The sequence below is a fragment of the Perna viridis genome, chromosome 1 (genome assembly GCF_037379345.1).
Source record: "Perna viridis isolate PV_CMFRI_1.1 ecotype Kerala chromosome 1, ASM3737934v1, whole genome shotgun sequence".
Classification (NCBI taxonomy): Eukaryota; Metazoa; Mollusca; class Bivalvia; order Mytilida; family Mytilidae; genus Perna; species Perna viridis.
Window position 1 is genome coordinate 21268227 of NC_142445.1, and position 12042 is coordinate 21280268.

Genomic DNA, 12042 nt, shown 5'->3' on the forward strand with positions numbered 1-12042 from the left:
CCTTAATAGCTATTATCTAGTATAACTCAGATTTATTTTGAACTTGAGTACTTTCATTGTTATTGTTTTCTAATTACATATCTAGAGTTTGAACTGCATTCTATTAATGATAGTTTGAGAGCAAGTTGTTATACTTACTTATATAATTTGTAATACTGGAATTACTTTATTGTTGTATTGTTGTAATTTCAGGGTTATTTATTTTACTGAATAAAGATCTAGAACCCTAGTAGCGTGTTCGATACGACCTGCTTTATATGTCCATAAATATAGGACTGCAGAAAGGGATAAAAATGATATAGAACTGTTTGGTAGGACACTCGTACTCAAATTTTGTCACGAGGCTATCAAAATGCAATCTTCTTAATTAGTTTAAAATCAGTCAGTACGTATATGTGTGAGACTTCTGACATGACAATTTAAACAAATGTTTAACAAAAAAGATCAACGTTAATATTTCTATCAAAATTATTTACGACAGAATCAACAGACCAGGAACTATACATTAGCTAAAATAGTTCTAAATGAAGGCATGAGGCTGCTTACACTTACAACGCAAAAACACATGCATGTCCAGCATTACTACATGCTTTAATGCATTTGATAAGAAAGCGAGGAAGACCTTAACCATTATAGAGAATATCAACAGAATATGGGGACAACAACATGTTATGACTTGTAGAGAATATCAACAGAATATGGGGACAACAACATGTATTGACTTGGGGTCAGATTGACATGCTTACACAGGACCGAAGGAAATGGGAAACCATCACAGTCGACCTGTCCTGCAAAAGATGAACCAGTTTAAGTCAAGTAAGGTAATATATTTGAAGTACAACTGATTCAAATGTGAAAGAAAATGATCACAAATATATTCTTTAATTAAAAAACACTATAACAATAAAGTTGAAAAAGATAGCACATTCCGTATATCCGTTACACCCTTCATTTCGTGCGTTATAAAGCTAGGATATAGTCTTTTTTGGATATAAACCACAAAAATCCCCCAAAATCTTTCGGAACACAGTGTTAGGCAATCAGTTGTACAATATGAGTGACGCTGACCATCAGCTGACTGTTCCTATACTTGGTTTAATTGTCGTGCTAACATATATATGCAATACTATTAGACCCGGTTTGCACTCATATGTGCTATTTGTAATACATGACGGAGTGGGCGGTTTCTTTAAGCCCTTGGCTATCATTAAGGGCCTCTAACGGAAGTTGTAAAGCATCAAAGCTTTACACAGTCCCCGGGCATAGTCATACACGTGAATGTGGGTCATGGTGTTTTCGGGGTGGGGGATTGTCATGTGACCACGTTCATTCATCAAATTACGTGATTTAATGTCGATCCGCGACCTAGTGATCCAGTTAGTGATTTGCACGATATGGAAGCTTCCATGGGAACTGTTTAGCTAGGACTAATGTAAAAACTAAGACCTTATAGATGTAAATTTTAAGCAAATCACACTTACTAATTTGGTCTTAAGGAAGAGTAATTAACAAGCTTTTTAGGGAATTGAAAATGGAGCATGTTCAAACATATATATATATATATATATATATATATATATATATATATATATATATATATATATATATATGAAACGATGTTAGAACTGTCTATACGTTTACATATCTTCCCTGTATTAATTTGATCCGATGGATAGTAGTATATAATAGTGTCAATCGCAAAAAATTGCGATCGTACATGTATATTGATAAGGTGCTGACAGCGGCGTCATTGTCGGAGGCGTCCATGTCGTCGTTGTTCATATACATTTGATTTCCGAGGATTACTTTAGTAATGGTTGGTCAATTGTTATGAAATTTTGATATGATTTTACTAACTGCTAAAGGGATGCTCCTATTTAAGTTTATGGCCCCAACCATTTTAAAATAAGGGCCATCTATGTAACTGGCAGATACCACACTGTTGGTTTCTGTTAATCTAAAAAAATCAAAGTGCTGAGGCACCGAGTCAAGGAAGACCTCAAATATTCATGTAACCAATTTGCAAGCTAAAAAAACGATAAAAAAAACTTAGTCATTTAAAAGAGAACCATCTGTTTTAATGAAATGCATATCAATACTGCTTGTTTATTAATGCATTTATGGATCTTCTTTTCTTTTATTGTTTATGGTATTTCTGGCTGTGTACGTTTATGTCCTCAAATTTCTTGACACTTTACACCTAAACCAGCATTTCTTCAAAAATATGATCTCCACTTTGAATCACGGAATATCAATATTATATGGATTTTCAAAGTGAGAAAAAATCCACACTTTGAAATTCCGGGTTGGAGATGCATGAGGTAGAAATGAATCCTGTGGACTAGGGGAGCTAGGTTGACCAAGGACCTAATCAAAAGGGAGAAATGAGCAAAAAAAACTTCTCCTTGTTTATGCTCTCTTTGACAGTGATTTGTAATAGATTAAATGAACAAATATGTCAATGTTGTTAGTTTTCAAACAGAATTTACTAAAGCTTGTCCTTGTCATTATTGTCTAGATTAGGCCCTGAGTTGAAAATGTCAAAACTATACACTTTTTTACAATAAATAATTACCTTTTCTCTAGGAATTTTTCGATTCAAACAAGGATACAAACTCTCTCTTGTTATCAAAACAACTATGCAGTTTAAAAATCTTTAAACTAAAAAAAACTTTGGTTGTACCTCATATATTTCAGCAATTTAAGATTCCAAACAAGATGGAAAGTCAATGATAAAGAGATGTAGTGAATATAGGAAATATTTTGTCTCTCTTTATAACAAATGCACTTCGAATATAAATCTATCTTTTCTACTTTGCAAAACAAAAAGGTTACTAGTGAACCCATACCCCATGAGTACTACTTTTTATAATGAATCATTATTGCGCTTAAGCAGATTGTTTTATACCTGTCTGCCTTCAATAACGTATTTGCATTTCTTTCATTTTGTTCTGTATGATTGTTTCACTGATATGTATTATATTAAAATACAGGTAACTCTTATGTTTTGCCAACAAATAGGTGCTACGAAATCAGACTTCACATTTGTAGTTTTTATTAAGAGATGTTGACATGTACCATCATTTGAGAATCATGAACTTTGTTTCATGCCTAAATAGTGTCCCAGCACAAAAATAGTTCATTTTGCTTTTGCTTTCTTCTCGCTACATCTAGTGAAACTTTAAAAGGGATTACCACTGAAAAGAAATCAAGGAAAAGTTGATAACAGTGCCTTTAAGTTTGATAATTGCAAAATGTTACAATATGTAAATGCATGAAAATATACATGTATTTTAGCCACATCATATGGAAGTACAAAAACCTCCTCTTGATGAGAAATATTCTTACATGTACATATAATTGTGTGCAAAATCAGGCAAAAATAGAGGTTGGATGGTTACCATTGTCCCAGGTTTTGACTGGTTTTTAAGCTACCTAGTCAGTAATGGTTGATTGAAATTTTGCAAACAGTATTTCTGTAGCATTATAATTTCTGTCCTACATTATAAAAAGTTAATACAATAAATATATATTATATTTAGTGTTCTGAAATGTTATTCTTAAAATATCTCTATCAGCTGTCTTAATTAAGAAGAAATAAACACTTCTTTCTCTAAAATAATTCAAATTTATCTTAAATAAAACCTAACACACTTTACAAAAAATGTAGTACATTGTACTTCATGAGCACATCTTTGTTTCAATAACTGTGAATAACAGGTAACATAATTAAGAGTAGAATAAGTTATTTTTCACCTGACTGACAGGTGGTCATTGTTAAAACAACATCCCGTCATAACCAGGAAGATAATTAAAGTGGTTTGAAGTTGGTGAGTTTAAAACAATAAATTAAAGTCATTTCATGTACTAGACAAAACTTCTAAAAACAGAAACAGGAAAGTTTACTAATGATATTGCTTTAGGGCTTTTCCCATGTATGGTTTCTAGTTACCTGATGATTTATAATGATGTCTAGACCCCCCATTTCAAAATATCTGGATCCATCCCTGTATATTGATTTATTTATGAGCAATTAATATCACACTGTAAAGTAAATAACAAATTTGATACATGTATTATTACATTACAAATATCATAATTTCATTTATGAAATCTTTAATTAATACTGTACTGCATATGCCAGTAACCATAGTTAGAGTACATGCACGTGTATTTTGAAGTTTTCAGTATGAATTTCCTGTTCACAGACACACGAATGTAAAACCGCTAATTTTGTTAAGACATATGACAACTGTTCTATACTAGCAATGTTTACAGTAGACCTATCACCAGTTCTGAAAATTTCAAATCATGGTGTGCATTGCAAGTAAAACCTAATTCTGATTAGATTTTAATTGCTTCCCCTTTTTCCTTTGTCGCATGACTTCATGTGACATAGAAAAAAGGGAGAGCAATTAAGATCTAATTTTAATTACATTGCCTTTCATTCTTACCTTTGAAACAGACATTGTTTATGTTTCTGCTTTCGAAATCATATTAATTTAACAATTCCATGATTCAAATGTTTATTTTCTAGTTTAAATACTTCATATTGTTTGCTACATGTACATTTGTATGTTTATTCATGTACATGTACACATTGCTTGCATTTTAAATTCCTGGGATCAAATCAAACACACATGATATATATAGGATTTACATGTATTTAATAGTACAATGTGTATAAAATATAGAACAACTTGAAAACTCTTAGCACATGTAAAAATATTTTTGTATCAAAATTGTTCACAAAAATACCTGTAATTTACAAACACTAGAACACTTTCTCAAACCTTCAGGACCCATCTGGCAGAGGTGGATCCACACACTTTGAAAATGAGGGGTGGCAGCTTGGCTTCCTCAGAAAAAGGGGGTGCTAGGACATTATTAGCCATGAAAATTTTAATTTTCCCATAAAAAGGAGGGATACTTACCCCCCTCCCCAACACCTTCACTGTAATCATAAACATTAAAACTATACTTGCGTTTTTTGTACATCACAAAAAACGTACATTTGCAGCTTCGAAAATCCGTTATTAGAAGCTTCCGACATTCGCAATAGATCTTCACAGTCATGATAGTAGTCTATATTTAACTCCTTGGTAAGATTGACAAACAATTAACACTTTCAAACCTACAAGACCCATCTTGTAATGGTAGACATTAACAATATACTAACAACTCAAAGAGTGTACATAGCAGATAAAAAAAAATCCGTCATTAAAAACTTCCGACATCTTCTAGTGAATGTTTGACCGGGTTGCTCGAATAACCAAAAACCTTGGTGTTGACCAAAAATCAGATTGAAAATCCGAAAACCTCAATTAAACACGTTTTTGGGTGGTATACTTGCTCACTGTGTTATTTAAACACACTTGCAAATAAGTTTTTTATTAGTATTCCATCACTTTCTAGATACCTAACGAAAGGCTGTAATAATAAATATGGCGTCAGTACTTTGAAAGTAGTCACTTGTCCTTCCGACGCCATATTGTTTTCGGTTGTTGGAGGTACCGTGTTTGACCTGCGTCAGGTCAATTAGAAAAAAAATAGTCCTGCTCGCTAAGACGAAATTCATATTGTTCAAGATAAGCACATAATCATAGAAATATTGCAATTCAACAAATATTCCAAAAGCTTTGATGTCATAATACTTAATCTCTTACGAAAAATAAAGCATCACATATTGATCGGCGGCGGAGCGATATATTTATGTAAATTTGCAAGGTGGAAAAGGGGAGGGTAAAGAGAACAGACCGCGGAATATTTACGCAGTTCCATATGACAATATCCACTTCCGGTTGAATCCCTCTTAGACAAGTTCAGGCTATAAATAGCCTTCCTTGACAAAAATGAGAATCCAGAATTAGAACAACAAATTTTACCAGGTTACCCTACATAAAGTGAAATTGTCAATTCTTAACACGACATAGCAAGTTCAACACAACCATGCAAGTACACCCTCAAGAAAAAGCCATTGTGATATTTATAAGACTTGTCTTACGGTTACAGCAAGCCATTGTGGAATTTATTCCCCATTTATTGATATCAGTAAATATTTAGTAACATATGTTAATTGATATTTATCAACATGTGTATAATTCAATTATTGATATCAATAAATGGAGGCGTTTTCTAGACAATGCAAACACATTCAAGACAAAACGTATGTTCAAATTTGCTCTTCGGGCAATACGAGTCTGTGTCCATACTTGCCCTTCGGGCAATACCAGTCTATGTCCACACTTGTAATTATAGAAAATATTTTTTTTCTATTGAGACATGATATATTTGAATAGAAATTTAAAAACATTAAAAACTAGTGAGTTTAGACACTGTCAATACGACAGACGGATTAAATACATCCGGCACTTGTTGTGACGTTCATGAATTTCATGATAAGTATATTGAAATTTAGTATAGCTAATTAATAAATTTTCAATTTTCGCATTTAAAAAAAAATAAAATCTGTCATCTTTTCTCTGATAATCCAACTGTGCTTTTATTTAAAAATATTGATATTGGCTCATTGATTATGTAGGACTAGGTAGAATTAATTAGCCGTGTTTATATGTAAAAAGGAGTATATACTTTCCGTCTTAAGAAAATCTGTTGTGGTGTGATAAAAAAATGTTAAAATCTTTGATGCCAAGTGTCTAATCGTGACTGTGTTGATATTAATATTTTATTGTGTGGTGTACTTAAGGTAATAACATCTGACTTTTGTGAGCACGTTTGCAAAGATAAAAAAGGATACTGAAACATTAGACAATATCGTACAAAGAATAATTTGTGATATGATAAAATAAAATTTGCAAGAATAGACGGGAACGTAATTGTAAATGCAGCCGGGGGAATAGGCTTCTATGCAGTATACTGAGATAATTAAAAAAAAAAGATAAGCATAATATTGAAAATATTCTCTTCTGCGAAACCCCTTATACTTTCATGTAGAGGTCGCGTGTCCTCGTATGAAGAACTGAGTGACGTGTAAAACACAGGTACTTGGGGTCGAGATTTTTTTTTTCGTTAAAAAGAAAAAAAGACGAAATAATGTGTTATAACAGCAAATAGTAAACTCAGACTATCCATATGAAGTTTTCTGTTATGGGGCAAATGGTATATTGGACGTAGATGGTTCGCAACTCCGTCATCCACCATATTATTTTCATCACCACAACGATGGGGTATTTCATCATTTGTATATTATTTAAGCATTTGCCTGGTCTAACTGTCGCCTGAGAACACTGAAAAAATCCTTTTGAGTTAAATACAACCCCATTCCAGTGCCAATGATACTATACAAACGAGTCATTTTATTGTTTACGAATGGAAGTAGTCACATAATCCCTTTTGGGATTCAATGTCCGGAGCTGTTTTTTTTAATTTATTTTTGCCGCCTACTGAACAGCTCCGGACACTGAATCCCAAAAGGGATTAGGCAACGACCATTTTTATACTGGGAGGGGGGATTTGTTTGTTTGTTTGTTTGTTTGTTGGGGTTTAACGTCCGAGCAGCAATATTTCAGCTATATTCAGACGATGAACATGAAATGGATGATAAAATGAACATGAAATGAAAAAAAAGGATGGGACACAAGGACAATAGGGTCGACAAATTTTGATTGCCACTGGAAAAAGGGGGGATGGGTAAGGTCGGGCAATTTAGCCTCCGGTGGCGGAGCGCAAAGGTTCCTACTCCTATCGAATACCACAGCAGGGTTCTTTAACGTGCGAGGAACGTGGCATCTTTCCCAACACGGTGCACCACTATGGTTTGCGGTCAGGTTTTCCGTATTATAGCCTGACAACCCCAGCATGTAACATGCCAGGGGTACCCCATTCTGGGAGGGGGGACGTGGGATTTTCAATGTTGCTAAAAAAAATTTCTGCTCTTCTTAAAATTATCTTATTTTTTTCAATAGCACAAAAATTTTTTTTTTTTTCGGGAATATGGCACATTTTTTTTAAGTCAAATTTACGATAAACAAAAAATTGGAAATATTATATAAACGACAAAAGATGAAATTAAGATCAATCAGATATTTTAATCTTGTTGAAACTAAATAAAATTAATTAGTAGATTTACATCTCCGGCTCCTAAAAAAATATTTTTTTTTATTAAAAAATGGGGCGGAAATTTCAAAATCAGGATTAATTAGGCTAACAAATATAAGGTCAGGAGTAAACCCCCCCCCCAAAAAAAAATCCTTCCCAACAATCCCACATTCTTGGTGAGGGTTGGGGATGTAATTTAGTTGGCCTAAACAAGACACGGCTTTGTCTGTAGCCAGGAATAGGACGAGGTTCTGCTTTTTCTTTCTAAACAATAACGAAGCATGAGAAAGTATGGGATCCGTGCAGGGCGGGAAGCTCCCCTGCAATAGCACAAGAAAGTCTGAGACTCATGCAGACGGGTAGCTTCCCTTCGAATTCTGCTACAGCACGAGAAAGTCTTGTGCAGGGAAGCAGCCCGCGTCACAATCGATTATGCATGGCCAATCTATAGTGATCACCGTGTATAGCACCTCAAAATATATCAATTGGACAAAGAGCAATCTATGATGTAATTCATGATTGTATATTATATCTAATTAAAATTCATGCACACTTACATGTATATTGAAAATAAAGGGTGACAGGAGATAACCTTGGCGTAGTCCTGTATGTACATTGAAGGATGTTGAGAGTGTTGAATTGTAGATGACTTGGCATTTGGTGTTTTGTAGAATCCTTGAATAATCTTTACTATTTGACAGGGATTCTATAGTGTTTAGTGCCCCCAAAGAGTATTTCTGTCGACTATGTCGACGGCTTTCTTGAAATCCACGAAGTTAATGTAGAGAGTTGATTGCCATTCTATCGACTGCTCGATGATGACCCGTTACCAGGCAATTTGGTCAATACATGATCAGCCGCATCGGAATCCTGCTTGCTCATCACAGATGTTTGTATATATTGCTGTCTTGATTCTTTCCAGAATGATTCTTGCTAGAACTTTACTTGGAAGTGAGGGTAGCTGAATTCCTTAACAGTTTTTGTTTTGGCAGTTGCTCAGGTCGCCCTACTTTGGGTGCTCAAAGATGTAACCTAAACTCCACTCATCAGGGATTTCCACTGTTTCCCAGATGTTTTCAAAAAGCGTATTCAAGAAGCTGTACGGCCCCGTACAGGTCCAAGTGTCAAAAGTATAAATATGACCAGTTTTATATACATGTATTGTAAATTTCGATATGCTATACACGAATAGACCCGCAGCAGCGTTAATCTTGTGGTAAAAGGCGTCTAATAGTGCTCAGAACCCTGGCGGGCGGCTAGGTCGCTATGCCCACAGAGCAACTGGGTTGTGTGTCCCAGGTGGTGGAATGGGATAACCCAAGCATTTCACATGGTTGTCAGGCCATAATACGAAAAAAATTAAACCTGACCGCAAACCACAGTGGTGCAACATGTAGGGAAAGATGCCATGTTCCCTGCACGTTTAATTACCATTCTATGGTTGTGATACCGGAGTAAGAACCATTGCGCTCCGCCACAGAAGGCTAAATTGCCCGACTCTACCCACCTCTCCCAATTTCCAGTGGTGATCAAAATTTGTCAACCCCATTATCGATCTTGTTTCCCATCCCATTTTCCATTTCATCATTATTTCATGTTCATATTATCATCTATTTCATGTCTGTAGCCTGGATATACCTGAAATATTTCTGCTCGGGCTTTAAACCCCCAAAAAGCAATCAATCAATCAAGATGTTTTAGGTGTTTTCTGGGTTGATCTTCAAGACCTCAGGTAGAATTTCGTCCGGTCCAAGGGCTTCATCAATCTTGATTATCCGTAGGGCTTTTATGATTTTGTGATTGAGCTGGTATGAACATCAAGGTCTTCTGCGGGGGTAGATCAGGAGCGTCTGGCATATTTTCTCCATTTAAAAGTGGTACATCTAGGTTTGTTATCACATTGCCATCTTTGTCTTTCCCTAGTTTGGATTAAGACAGTTGATAGAGAATCTCTGAGATAGTTTGAGAATAACATTTCAGAACACTGAAAGATAATATTAACTTTTTATAATGTAGGACAGAAATTATAATGCTACAGAAATACTGTTTGCAAAACTTCAATCAACCAGTACTGACTAGGTGGCTTAAAAATCAGTAAAAACCTGGGACAATGATAACCACCCAACCTCTATTTTTGCCTGATTTTGCACACAATTATATGTACATGCAAGAATATTTCTCACGAAGAGGAGGTTTCTGTACTTCCATATGATGTGGCTAAAATACATGTATATATTCATGCATTTACATATTGTAACATTCTGCAATTATCAGAGGCACTTTATCATCTTTTCCTTGATTTCTTTTCAGTGGTAATCCCTTTTAAAGTTTCACTAGATGTAGCGAGAAGAAAGCAAAAGCAAAATGAACTATTTTTGTGCTGGGACACTATTTAGGCATGAAACAAAGTTCATGATTCTCAAATGATGGTACATGTCAACATCTTTTGATAAAAACTACAAATATGAAGTCTGATTTTGTAGCACTTATTTGTTGGCAAAAAATAAGAGTTACTTGTATTTTAATATAATACATATCGGTGAAACCATCATGCAGAAAAAAATGAAAGAAATGCACAAATATTATTGAAGGCAGACATGTATAAAACACTCTGCTTAAGCGCAATAATGATTCATCATAAAAATTGGTACTCATGGGGTATGGGTTCACTAGTAACCTTTTTGTTTTGGAAAGTAGAAAAGTTGGATTTATATTCAAAGTGCATTTGTTATAAAGACAGACAAAATATTTCCTGTATTCACTACATCTCTTTATCCTTGACTTTCCAACTTGATTGGAATCTTAAAGTGCTGAAATATATGAGGTACAACCAAAGTTTTTTTTTTAGTTTAAAGATTTTTAAACTGTATAGTAGTTTTGATAACAAGAGTTTGTATCCTTGTTTGAATTGAAAAATTCCTAAAGAAAGGTAATTATTTATTGTAAAAAAAAGTATATAGTTTTGACATTTTCAACTCGGGGCCTAATCTAGGCAATAATGATAAAGACAAGCTTTAGTAAATTCTGTTTGAAAACTAACACTACTGACATATTTGTTCATTTAATCTATTACAGATTACTGTCAAAGAGAGCATAAACAAGGAGAAGTTTTTTTGCTAATTTCTCCCTTTAGATTAGGCCATTGGTCAACCTAGCTCCCCTAGTCCACAGGATTCATTTCTACCTCATGCATCTCCAACCCGAAATTTCAAAGTGTGGATTTTTTCTCACTTTGAAAATCCATATAATATTGATAGTCAGTGATTCACAGTGGAGATCATATTTTTTTTTTAAGAAATGCTGGTTTAAGTGTAAAGTTTCAAGAAATTTGAGGACATAAACATACACAGCTAGAATTACCAAAAACAATAAAAGAAAAGAAGATCCATAAATGCATTATTAAACAAGCAGTATTGATATGCATTTCATTAAAACAGATGGTTCTCTTTAAAATGACTATGCTTTTTATCGTCTATTTTTAGCTTGCAATTTGGTTACATGAATATTTATGAGGTCTTCCTTGACTCAGTGCCTCAGCACTTTGATTTTTAGTTATAAACACAGTACTATGTGTGTCTTGGTGTATGCATGCATGCATCTCAATTTACATGTTTGTTTATGTTATTGTAATAGAGGATTTATTTACAGGTGGTTGTATTCTTCACATAACTTGGACAAAACTTGAAACAATCAGCAATATACAATGTATTTCATGTTATTCAAGACAGATATGCACTGCGTGGGGATGGTTCTACATTACAAGAACATCTTCATTGTGTATAGTGAGACAAAAATGTACAAAAAGCTATATTTTATACAGAAAAAAAATTCGGAATTTTTTTTTTAATTCAATGTTGATATTAAAAAAATTTCAAATTCAATTGACAACAATATTAGAAAATATAAAAGAATGTATTGTCATTTTATCAATGTCTTCTCGTTTGCAATAAAATATATATCGGGTTCTCTTCTCTCTCATTTACA

The 12042-nt window shown here is 33.9% G+C and overlaps 3 long non-coding RNA genes across 3 annotated transcripts in view; 2 read left to right on the top strand and 1 right to left on the bottom strand.

Moving 5' to 3' along the window:
* Nucleotides 1-12042, top strand: part of LOC148627746 (uncharacterized) — a 13792-nt gene continuing 1750 nt past the window's right edge. The window contains exon 1 of the long non-coding RNA XR_015921424.1: nt 1-816. This is a non-coding gene — a long non-coding RNA (uncharacterized LOC148627746). The remainder of the gene's footprint in view (nt 817-12042) is intronic.
* Nucleotides 3033-5498, bottom strand: LOC148627747 (uncharacterized). Its single transcript, XR_015921420.1, has 2 exons — nt 5013-5498; nt 3033-3197 (listed from the first exon to the last, which is right to left on the bottom strand). It is a non-coding gene; the product is annotated as an uncharacterized LOC148627747 (long non-coding RNA).
* LOC148627748 (uncharacterized) lies at nt 3750-12021 on the top strand. Its single transcript, XR_015921418.1, has 2 exons — nt 3750-3830; nt 11707-12021. It is a non-coding gene; the product is annotated as an uncharacterized LOC148627748 (long non-coding RNA).